Source organism: Eucyclogobius newberryi, unplaced genomic scaffold (genome assembly GCF_026437365.1).
Source record: "Eucyclogobius newberryi isolate DKJ021-1_F unplaced genomic scaffold, fEucNew1.0.hap1 SCAF_11, whole genome shotgun sequence".
Lineage (NCBI taxonomy): Eukaryota > Metazoa > Chordata > Actinopteri > Gobiiformes > Gobiidae > Eucyclogobius > Eucyclogobius newberryi.
The window spans coordinates 7,290,129-7,302,922 of record NW_027315735.1 but is presented as its reverse complement, the minus strand read 5'-3'; the positions used below and the strand labels follow the sequence as shown (position 1 = coordinate 7,302,922).

The 12,794-nt window shown below is 48.2% G+C and overlaps 1 pseudogene; it reads right to left on the bottom strand.

Moving 5' to 3' along the window:
• Window positions 1–12,794, bottom strand: part of LOC140349123 (alcohol dehydrogenase class-3-like) — a 39,125-nt pseudogene that overhangs the window by 17,687 nt on the left and 8,644 nt on the right.

Here is a 12,794-nt window from a genome sequence, read left to right as displayed (position 1 = left end):
ATGAGGGACCATCTGAGGCGAACTTGAATCTCACCAACAGTTGAGGACTGTAGCAGACATCAGACTAATGGTAAAAATTACATTCAGACTTAATTTTAAAATGGACAAATTTTATACATTTTGGACTAAACAGGCTTTTATGCAAAACTTGCGCTGTCTTTTTTTGTTTATTTATTATTATTTTCCATTATTTCTGTAGAGTTTTGTCCTGCTTTCTGGTTTTGTTGTTTTGTTATTTAAATTTAAACAAAAACCTGTTGTATCATTTCCCCAATGTGCCTCATGTATAGAGCTCAATACGCACAAAACGAGGCGTGAAAGCTGCATACACTGTTCTCTGCGTCAAAGATAGCATTTATAAACAGCAACGTGAACATGAAACATTGCACACTTCCAGACTTGTTGGTCTACCTTTAAAAGGTCCACCTTTACTCCACTTACTAAATTTGTAGCAGCTGTTTGAGCTTGTTAGCTGCATAAAGACACCGGTCCACCCCCCATATAAGTCATACTCCAACTACTGCCACTGGCAAGGCCAAAGAGCTGTCAAAAGACACCAGAGACTAAATTGTAGACCTCCACAAGGCTCGAAAGGGTTATGGACAATTCGCAAGCAGCTTGGTGAAAAAAAAGATCAACTGTTGGAGCAATTGTTAGAAAATGGAAGAGGCTTAAGATGACTTATCAGTCTCCCTTGGACTGGGGCTCCAATCCAGAGGAGTCCAGAGAAAGTCATGTGCCAGACGAGAGCAAACTAGAAGTTTTTGGTAAAAACTCCACTCGCCGTGTGTGGAGGAAGCAGAAGGATGAGTCCCATCTCAAGAACTCAAGAATGGGGCCATTCTTGAGCGGCACGCACCACCACAAGCCGCACGCACCACGAGCGAGCGGCGCCGCTTCTCCTCCGCTGCACCGGCGTTTCCGTGTCCGATCACCGGCTCCACCACGAGCGGCACGCACCGCCACGAGCCGCACGCGGCTCCGCTTCTCCTCCGCTGCACCGGCGTTTCCACGCCCGAACACCGGCTCCGCGCTCCCGCACCCGCCGCCCCGAAGGTCTGTACCTGGGCGAAGGTGTGGCCCCAGCCCGCCACAGGAGCAGACACGGAGAGCGGGGCACCGGCTCCACCCGGAGAAAAGCAGCCCCATACAACCAAGGTACAGCCCCGTTTCTCTGCTTTCCCCGCTCCACAGACGGGGGCGATCTGGTCACAAAACTGGACACAAATGCGTCTTGATTGGGCTAGAGCAACGCCGGCGTCTGGTATGTGGACTGCCGCTTCTGTCCCAACGTCTTTGTTTTGTTAGTCGTTTCCATTGTTTTGTTTTGTTCCCGCGTCTCTGTGTTGTCTTCTGTCTACATCCCTGTTCCTTAACTTCATCGGACATTACTGCACCGTCCATCGCTCATCTCCTCCCTCACTCCTGGACTATCTACTGCCCTAGCCGCCAGCTAACAGCTGGCTTAACACCTGCTGAGGTCCGTCATGGTATCGCGGGGCCTCCCTGCCGTGCAGACAAGGTCTGGGGCAACCAACGCCACTCACTCCACCAGCTTCAACACCCGGTCCACTGCTGCTTTTTCACAACTCTCTGCCCACCAGCTTCTAGTTAACCAGCTTCTAGCCACCGCCAACATACTAACTGGATTACTCTCATCTGCTGCTACGTTCCATCTCCTCCTCGCACTATCACTCCCGCGCCTCCAGGCCACCGCTCCACCAACTTCTCGCCTACTCACCTACACCGCTGCCGACCTTCACCTCCTCAACCATAACCACCGTCTCCCAGCTGCTGCTGCCTCTGCAGCTAGCTCAGCTGGGATCCTTCACCGGCCCCGCTACATCCACAGGGGCTCTGGTCTCTCCCATAACCAACACTCCAACGACGGCTCACCTATCCCCTCACTCTGGACTAGTTTTCGCCCCCCCGTCACCCCCACCTGCCGCACTGCCAACCTCAGCAACCTCCGCCCCCCCACCCCTGCGCCCCCATCCATCTCCGCGCCCCCATCCATCTCCCTTGCACTGCTGAACTGCCGCTCCCTCCCCAACAAATCACCTGTTATATCTGAACTGCTACTGGACAATAACATTGACCTGCTTCTCCTCTGTGAAACATGGCAACAGCCGCTGGACTTCTATGCTCTCAACTAAGCCACTCCCTCCAACTACACTTACACTGCCAAACCCCGCCTCTCCGGGCGTGGGGGAGGTCTTGCTGTTATTCATAAAAAATCTACATCCATCACTTAACTGAACCTCAACCTTCCATCCATCTCATCATTTGAATACCTCGCCTTCTCCCTCCCCAACTCTATCACCGCTATCCTGATCTATCGTCCCCCAAAGCCCCACCCCTCTTTCCTCACTGAATTGTCTAAACTCCTCACCATCGCATCCTCTCTCTCTGCCCGCCTCCTACTCACTGGTGACTTCAACATCCACATTGACTGCCCCAACGCCCCACTGACATCCGACTTCCTCTCTCTCCTGGACTGCTTCCATCTCACCCAACATATTGACTTCCCCACCCATACCAAAGGCCACACTCTGGACTTAGTCTGTTCCTCTCTCCTACCCATATCTAAGCCCCACCCCCTCCCCTTCCCACTCTCTGATTATCTCTGCATCCTTTTCTCCGCCCCCCTACCCTTGCCCCACAACCCCAAAAAACGCACCATCACCTACCGCAATATCAAGTCAGTCAACCCCCTCACGCTCTCCCAGCTCATATCCTCTGCTTTCCCCCCTGACTCCCCCCCCTCTTCCCCCGACGACTATGCTGTCATGCTCAACACCACCCTCTCCGACTCCCTAGCCCCCTGGAAAACCTCCTCCGTCTCATACATCAACCCCGCCCCCTGGTACACCCCTGAACTCCGCACCATGAAGCAGACTGGCCGCCAACTCGAACGACTCCTCAAAAGAACCCGCCTCACCGTCCACGCCGAAGCTTTCAAATTACACATCTCCTCCTACCGTGACGCTCTCCAAGCCGCCAAATCTGCCCACCTCTCCACCCTCATCAACAGCTCCCACCGGAGCCCTCGCACCCTGTTCTCCACCGTCAACAAGCTGCTCCAGCCACCGGACATCACTCCACCCTCCTCCCCTGACCTCTGCAACTCTTTCCTCCTTGCCTTCAATGACAAAATTTCCAAAATCAACAGCTCCATGACTGCCGTCTCCATTAACTCCATCACCACCCCCACCCCTGCCCCCCCCTCTCCCTGACCACCCACCCTTCCCTCCCCTCACCACCTCCTCTGTTAACTCCTCTCATATCATAGACCTCATCACCGCTTCCAAAACCACCACCTGCTCTCTCGACCCCCTCCCAACGACTCTAACCAAGGTCTGCCTCCATGCTCTCATCCCCCATCTCACCACCCTCTTCAACCAGTCTTTATCCCTCGGCCATGTTCCTTCCATCTACAAACTGGCCTCCATCACCCCCATCCTCAAAAAACCCACCCTAGACTCCGCCAACCTCTCCAACTACCGCCCCATCTCCAACCTGCCGTTCCTCTCAAAAACGCTGGAACGCATCGTCGCCGCCCAACTTCACACCCACCTCCAGTCAAACAACCTCTATGAACCCCTCCAATCTGGCTTCCGCCCACTTCACAGCACTGAAACAGCCCTGGTCAAAGTACTCAACGATCTCCTCACCTCTGCAGACTCCGGGGCCCTCAACATCCTGTTACTACTAGACCTCAGCGCAGCCTTTGACACTATAAACCATTCCATCCTCCTACAAAGGCTGCGCCAACTGGGTGTTGAGGGCTCTGCACTCGACTGGCTCACATCCTACCTCACCAACAGGCAAGAGTTCATTTCCCTCTCCGGTCACTCATCCACCCTCTCCCCAGTAACGCAGGGGTCCCCCAGGGCTCAGTCCTCGGCCCCCTCCTCTTCATCTGCTACATCTTCCCCCTTGGTCACATCCTCCGCCAACTCAACCTGGACTTTCACTGCTACGCTGACGACACCCAGATATACCTCACCACCAAATCCACCCAAAACCCTCCCCTCAGCCACATCGAAACCTGCATCTCTACAATAAAATCATGGCTCACTCTCAACTTCCTCAAACTGAACAGTGACAAAACAGAGCTCCTCCTCATTGGCACCAAATCCACTCTCAATAAAACTGGTCCCTTTTCACTCAGCATCAACACCTCGACCATCACCCCCTCTACCCTGGTACGCAATCTCGGTGTCATCATGGACCCCACCCTCTCCTTCACTCCCCATGTCAGCCACATCGTCAAGACCTCATACTTCCACCTCAGCCGCATCGCCAAAATCCGACACTGCCTCACCCTCCCCGCTGCTGAATCCCTCATCCATGCCTTCATCTCCTCCCGCCTCGACTACTGCAACTCCCTCCTCACTGGCATCTCCTCCCATTCCCTCCATAGACTCCAAATGGTCCAAAACTCCGCTGCCCGCCTCCTCACCCACACCCGGTCCCGTGAACACATCACTCCCGTTCTCCGCTCTCTCCACTGGCTCCCCATCAAGCAGCGCATAAACTTTAAAATACTCCTCCTCACCTTCAAAGCTCTTCACCACCTTGCCCCCCCCTACCTGTCTGACCTCCTCATCCCCCACCGCCCCTCCCGAGCTCTCCGATCCTCCTCCTCTCTCACCCTGACTGCACCAACATCCCGACTCAAAAGTTTTGGCGACAGAGCATTCTCCCGAACAGCACCCCGACTCTGGAACTCCCTCCCCCAACCTGTCCGCCACTCCCCCTCACTCACAACATTCAAATCCCGCCTAAAATCATACCTCTTCACCCAAGCCTATGACCTCCCCTACCCCTAGCCTCCTCTACCCCATTGCCTACTCTTCTACCCCCTGTTACATCCCCATCTTTTTCTCTCTACTTCTTCTGTCTTGTTCATTTCATCTGTATATTAATGTGTATTGTACGTGTTGTCCCCCCCTGTCTGTAAATACCCCCCCTTTTTTTATTATGTTCAGCGTCTTTGGGTCACTGAAAAGCGCTATATAAATAAAAGTTATTATTATTATTATTATTATTATTATTATTATTATTATTATTATTATTATTATTAATTGGGGTTTTGGGTAACAACCTCCTTCCCTCAGTCAGAGCATAGAAGCTATGCCGTGGCTGGGTCTTCCAACATGACAATGACCCGAAGCACACAACCAAGAGAACCAAAGAGTGGCTCTGTAAGAAGCATATCAAGGTTCTGGAGTGGCCTAGCTAGTCTCCAGACCTAAATCCAATAGACCTAAGTCCAACAGAAAATCTTTGGAGGGAGCAACAGCCCCAAAACCTGACAGATCTAGAGAAGATCTGTTTGGAGGAGTGGGCCAAAATCCCTGCTGCGGTGTGTGCAAACCTGGTCAAGAACTACAGAAAACTTTTGAGCTCTAATTTTGCCTAATATTAGCATTTGTCTAATATAGACAAATGCTTCTGTACTAGAGATGCACCGATCCATCGGCCGCCGATTTAAAAAGCCGGTTTTATGTCGAATAGGCCAGAATCGGTGACCGGCCGGTCCATGTCGTAATTGCTGGTTTTCGGACGATCCAAACTGACCCGCATGCGCGGTGCGTAGCAGCTCAACGCGCCCAGAGCAAAACAGCTCAAAACTAGCAAGACTCTTTCAGAGCGCGGTGGCCAAAGCGTCCAGTTTACATTAAAGTCTATGTAAACGTGTGTCGAACACCTCCTGCCTTTCCCGCGGCGCGATTCCTGCTTTTTCGCCATGGAGCGCGGCGCGGAGGGTACGTTTTGGCGTTTTCCGCTTTGACAGGCGTAAGCTTCAAAGCGTTAAAATTGTTCGTCGCAGAAAAGTTCAGATTTGTTCAACTTTGGTGGAACACAAGAAGGACCTAGCCTGGAGGAGGATCCGTGAGGAGACTGGACTGTGGGGTAAGTTATTACAACTTTGAGACGATTAAAATCTACGTGTTGATAGTTGATGCGGTCAAAATAATTTGCGCTGGTTTGTGTTTGACGAGTTAATGTGTTTATTCAGAGGAATCTGCAGAAGAGTAGGGACACATGATATGAAGAGGCCAGAAGAAGCAGCAGCAGGGCTGTCGGAAGAGTTAGTTGTTGTTCTGCTCAACTAGCAGAGAGCTAGGCTACGAGCTAATGCTAACAAGAGATCTCATCCACTTTGAAATGAGACTTTAAAAATACTTTGATGCATTTGAGACATACATTACGTAGATACAAAACTTAAATTACTGACTCGAACAGCGAAATGAGTGACTACAATCTAATGTCAAGCCTATTTAATTGTCCCACAGCCTCAAAGACATGTTTACACAATCAGCTGTGTTCTAGAATCTATAGTTCACAGCTGATTGAGCTAGTGAGTGTGTGAAGTTATCAAAGAGCTGATGAAACTGGAAAATGATATTGGCAACATATATGTGCCTCATTTAAAATACTGTATTATAATAGTAAAAGTTTGAATAATATTGCAGTAAATGTACTGGGCTAAACTATAACTCCTGTATATATAGAGGATTCTAATAGCCCATTAAGATTCTGAATAGGCTAGCTCGGTAGATACAAGGGGGGAGTTTCTGTTGAAACAAACAACTCTTTCTACTTCAGGAAGGCTCCTCCCAATGGGTGGGTCTTACCACAGAACAGTATTAATATCGGAGTTCTCGATCTAAATTCTTTTATTGACAATGACTCTTGGATGAGAGTCGAAACGTCTATTTTTTCAAACTGAGTCCAGATGACTACAACTGAAGCTTTTTCTACTATGGAACACGCCTGGACGAATGAGGGATTACACCGACATATAACTCCTGTAAAAAGTTCTTTAAGATCTGGATTTGCCTTCAGACCTCCCTGTTGCTCCTGCTCCTGTTCCTGTCGCTGTTGCTCCTGCTCCTTCAGGGGATGCTGGCCCTTCTGCTGCACCCACAGGTGTGTAAAAGCATTTGGTTGGATTACAATTTGTTTTTTAGCCTGTGACATCTAAATTGCAATGTGTGTTTTTTTGTAGGCCCACGAGGAAGAGGACCTGGAGCCAGAGTCCTCCAGCTTTGAGAGGGAGGTGCTGGCAGCGCTCTGGGACTGACCCTCATGTTCCACCTGCTTCTCCTGCAGAGGGTTCCAGCTCATTCAATAGAATGTGTAAAATTACAAATGTATAAATTACTATATGAAAATAGTTCATTTGATTTCAATCTGGAACCATTGGAGCTGAAGATGAGATGAATGAGCTGCATCTTCTGCAGGAGAAATGGACTCTGTGTCCCCCACTCTTCTCCAGGCCATAATAGTTAGTATATAGTTCTGTATATATATATTATTTTATTTATAGAGTTATTTATTTTTCTATTTTTCCACAAAATAAATTACATTTTATATTCTAAAACGTGTGTCCTGTAAACATGCACCTTTTTCATATATATAATACTGGGTAGTTTGTGGGAAAATCAGTGGCTAGATAGAAAATCGGTATCGGAAAAATCGGTTTTGGCAGGTCAGTCCTCCTTAAAAAACGGAAATCGGTATCGGCCAAGAATTTTGGAATCGGTGCATCTCTATTCTGTACCAAATATTAACATTGATTTTCTCAGGTTTTCAAATACTTATTTGCAACAACAACATCATACAATGTAATTTACAGACCTTTTTTTGTCTCTCTCAAAGGAAAAGCACCTACGCTGAAAATTTCAGACCTCTCCATAATGTCTAAGTGGCAGAACTTGCAAGGTGTTCAAATACTTATTTTCCTCACTGTATATCATATCAAATTCCAAGTATAGGGAAACGTATTGTATCATGAGGTACTAGGTAATACCCAGCCCTAATCTGTAACATCCATGTTTACAAGGTGGATGCAGTGCTCAGACCTGGGCCTAAGCCTGGGGCCAGCGGGGACAGTTTGCTGTGGTTTGCTGTTTGTTGTGGTAGATCAGGTCATATAAATGCTGGCGTAAAACATTGCAATATCGGCTGTGCGTTTGTGCTCTGACATTGCCATTAAAGACATTTGGATTCACTCAACCTTCACCCAATAAGAAACAAAATTAGAGTCCTGAGGCCTCCTGGACGCCATAATTATGAAGTACAGTCGTTTACTTACCTGGAGCGACGTTGGTGACTCTCGGGCCTACACTCTCCACCATCCCGGCCCCCTCGTGTCCCAGGACCAGCGGGTACTGGGGGCTCGACGTGCCCCACCCCGCCTCGTGCAGGTAGGCCCAGTCTGTGTGGCACACTCCACTCCACAGCATCTGGAGACAACTTCAGCTGTCAGTGAAGTAAGCAAGCTGGGACTCATAGAAATTTGGCTGCAGCCAGCAAATGATGACTACGTAGTCGCAAATGAATTCAAATTTGAATGATAAAATGAAATTTGAAAATGTGAAAAAAATAAAATTAACATTGACAATTCAATTGCAATTGCTTATTTAGATAGATGAACAATCAAAGTGTGGAGGTCTGATGTATTATCTGCTTATAGTCTGCTTTATAATAGAGGAAGTGAAAATATAAGCACTTGCCTGTTTCATGTAGTTGTCTGTAGAACTGAGAATAATGGGCTTAAAGTTTTGATGTTGTACCCTTTCTGTGTGTTAGAGGTACACTAACATTCCAAGCTGCAGTTAAGATAAGGTAATCTTTTATTGTCCACACATGGGGAAATTTCGTTGTTACAACGCAGTAGATACAGGGGGAAAGGACAGAAAACTTATAGGAAGTTTCATTAATAGAAGAACTCTTATAAACAAACCAAAAAAACTCTGATTAACAAAACTCCTCTCATATCTTAATAGGGAATGGAGGAAAAAAAAAAAAAAAAAAAAGATAAAATAATAATAAAATACAATAAAGTCTAATAAAGACTAAATAATACTAATACTAAAGGTAAGTAAACAAAACACTCTTATTTACATCAGTTGTATGCACATGAATATGGCCTTAATTGCTTGTGAGTACGACAGTAATTGCACATGAATATGACGGTATTGCACATGGTTAAGTCAGTATTGCACATGAATATGACGGTATTGCACATGATTAAGTCAGTCAAGTATGTCAAGTATTGCACGTGTTCAGGGCTAGCAGTGTTTGTTATACAGTCTGACAGCAGCAGGAAGGAAAGACCTGCGAAACCTCTCCCTCCCGCAGCGAGGATGGATCAGTCTCTCACTGAAGCTGCTCTCCAGAGCGGACATGAGTGTCCTGCAGGGGGTGACACTCATGGTCCAGCATAGATGTGAATTTAGCCAGGACCCTTCTGTCCCCCACCTCCTGCACCGAGTCCAGAGCGCAGCCCAGGACGGAGCTGGACTTCCTAATGACTTTGTCCAGCTTCTTCCTCTCCCTCTCTGTGATGCTGCTGCTCCAGCAGACCACACTGTACAGGAGGGCTGATGCCACCACAGAGTCGTAGAAGGTCTTCAGGAGTGGCCCTGTCACTCCAAAAGACTTGAGTCTCCTCAGGAGGTAGAGCCGACTCTGGCTCTTCCTGTACAGTGCGTCTGTGTTATGAGTCCAGTCCAGTTTGTGGTTCAGATGAACACCCAGGTAGTCCACTCTCTCAATGTCCTGTCCCTGGATGTTCACTGGTGAGGGGGCAGCAGAGTGGCGTCTGCGGAAGTCCACCACCATCTCCTTGGTCTTCCCCGCGTTGATGAGAAGGTGGTTCCGCTGACACCAGTCCACAAAGTCCTGCGCCAGTCCTCTGTACTCCGCATCATTGTCGTCTGTGATGAGTCCGATGATGGCAGAGTCGTCAGAGAACTTCTGGAGGACACAGCTGTCCGTGTCGTGTCTGAGGTATGCAGTGTAGAGGGTGAAGAGAAATGGCGCAAGGACGGTGCCCTGGGGGCACCCCACACTGCAGGTCCTGGTGTCAGACACACAGTCCCGGGCTCTCACAAACTGGGGTCGGTCTGTGAGGTAGTCCAGGATCCACTCTGCCAGGTCGTACTCCACACCAGCCGTCTCCAGCTTGTCCCTCAGGAGCAGCGGCTGGATGGTGTTGAAGGCGCTGGAGAGATTGAAGAACAGGATCCTCACAGAGCTGCCAGGTTTCTCCAGGTGAGAGAGAGAGCGGTGCAGCAGGGAGATGACGGCGTCCTCCACTCCAATGCCAGGTCGGTATACAAACTGCAACGGGTCCATGGCTGGGCTCACGGTGGAGCGGAGGTGGTCCAGGACCAGCCGCTCCAGTGTCTTCATCAGGTGGGACGTGAGAGCTACTGGCCTGAAGCTGTTGAGGTCTTTGGCGCGCGGTGTCTTGGGCACAGGTACCAGACAGGAGGTCTTCCAGACCTGTGGTACCACCCTCAGCTTCAGGCTCATGTTGAAGACATGCTCCATAACTCCACACAGTTCCTCTGCGCAGGACTTAAGGAGCCTGGGGCTGATGCCGTCAGGTCCCGCTGCCTTCCTCACTTCAATCCTCTTCAGCTCTCTCCTCACCTGTGCTGTTGTGACAGTTAGTGGTTGGCAGGGGGACTGTATGCTGGGGGGATGGGTGAGTCCAGGTGAAGTGGGGAGCTGATGGGCCGGAGCAGAGGTGTGAAGAGGGACGGGTGTGGGCCATTGTCCAGCTGTGGAAGAGGGAGCATACAGCTGTGCAGGGGAAGGGGTGGGTGATTGATCAAACCTCAGAAAGTGAGAATTTAAGTCATTCATCCACTGTAGGTCTCCCTCCGTCTGGGCAGGGGGGACTTTGAAGCCTGAGATTGTTTTCAGGCTCCTCCACACTCCCTGAATGTTCTGTTGCTGCTGCTGCTCCTCCATCCTCCCCTTGTAGCCAGCTTCCGCCTGCCTGATCTTAATCTTCAGCTCCTTCTGCAGTCCTCAGCTCCTCCTTGTTCCCTGACCTTAAGGCTCTCTTCTTCTCCTTCAGCAGAGCCTTCAATTCACGGTTAATCCACAGCTTGTTGTTTGGAAAGCACCGTCCGGTACAGTGGGTACAGTGTTTTAAAAACAGAAGTTGATGTAGTCCGTGATGCACTCTGTGGTGGCGTTGATGTCCTCCTTATGTGGGCCATAAAGCTCGGTCCAGACAGTGGTGCTGAAGCAGTCCCTCAGAGCCTCCTCGCTCTCAGCAGACCACATCCTCACCTCACGGGACAACACAGGCTGCCTGCGCACGATAGGTTCATACACAGGCCTCAGGTGTACACAGTTGTGGTCCGAGCCGCCCAGGGGAGGGAGGGGGGATGAGAAATAAGCCTCCTTGGTATTGGCAAAGAATAAATCCAGTGTTTTATTGTCTCTGGTGGAACAGGTAACATACTGGGTGTATGTTGGCAGAACAGAAGAGGGAGAAGCGTGGTTAACCCTTCGGGGTCGACGCCCGCGCCGACGCGTGTGAAAACATGGTCGGCTTTAGGACCCTGTAGCATGACAACCAAGCAACGTAGACCCGTAGCTACGTCTGAATTTTTGTTTTATGTGAATCCACCCGATAAAACCAAAGTTATGATCATTTCAATTCCATTAAAAATGTGCGGAAAAATATGCGCTCTTTTCTATGCGCGTTACATTTCTTATAATAACTTTGTTGTCTTTTGTGATAAAACAAAACGGAAAAAAAATGTTAGCTTGTGCTAACCCGGATGTTCAGGATGCACATGAGGAACGTAAACATTAGTCACATGACAAATAGTCAAAGAGGAAGAACGAACGAGAGGAATCATGCCGTTTTTGAGTAGTTTTGGAGAGTTTTAGTATTTCAAGTATTTCATTGTCAGTAATATAGTTGTTGTGAAGCAAAATTAGGGGCACACTTCATGTTGATCAAGTTTAGACCTGGTTTGGACCTGGTTTAGTCCTGGGTTAGTCCTGGTTTAGTCCTGGTTTAGTTCTGGTTTAGACCTGGTTTAGACCTGGTTTAGACCTGGTTTAGACCTGGTTTAGACCTGGTTTAGACCTGATTCAGACCTGGTTTAGACCTGGTTTAGACCTGGTTTAGACCTGGTTTAGTCCTGGTTTAGACTTGGTTTAGTCCTGGTTTAGTCCTGGTTTAGACCTGGTTTAGAGTTCTTTCTGAACATCACTCCATGGAAGTGCAAGGCCTGTGATGTGGCTCTCTGTGTCATTTTGGACAGAAACTGTTTTGAGAAGTTGCACAAATAGAAAAATGCCTGAGGATTTACCTACTTTTTATTGTAAATAGTTGTTTATTGCTTGTATATATCACAAGAATACTTTTATATGTTCATATTTGCACCTTGTGGTTCAGTTTGAACCTTTTTAAATGCTTGGTTGAGCATGTTTGAGGGTTTTACAATGAAAAAAACATAATTTTTCTAGACGGACTTTGTGTTTTCTGTGTGTGTTTAGGTCCAGTATGTTGAAATAGTATGTCAAAGTGAAAAACTAACTAACTGATCATATAGGTGAGGTTGTGCTGAAAAAAAAGATACCCAACATTGGTCTGGTAAACATTTCTTAATGTAGTATATCAGGGCAAAATTGAAGGTACCCAAAAACGGCCAAAAAAGCTCCGGACCCCGAAGGGTTAAAGTCACCAGAGATGAGGAACAGCGCCTGCGGGTGCTTGTTTTACAGTTACTTCGCTTTTCTTTTGTATTGCGGAAGAATTTGTAGTTACTGAAATTTTGACACCAAGATTTCTCAAATTTGGTAAAAGGTTGAGCCGTAAAATTTTGTAACCGAATAAAACAGGAATAGTATTTCTACTAGTCCAAACCTGTAGTGTTATTCATGTCCTCCTATTTGATATTGATGATTATTGTTGATAGAAGAATTGGATCAACTTTTCAAACATGCCACACAGCATG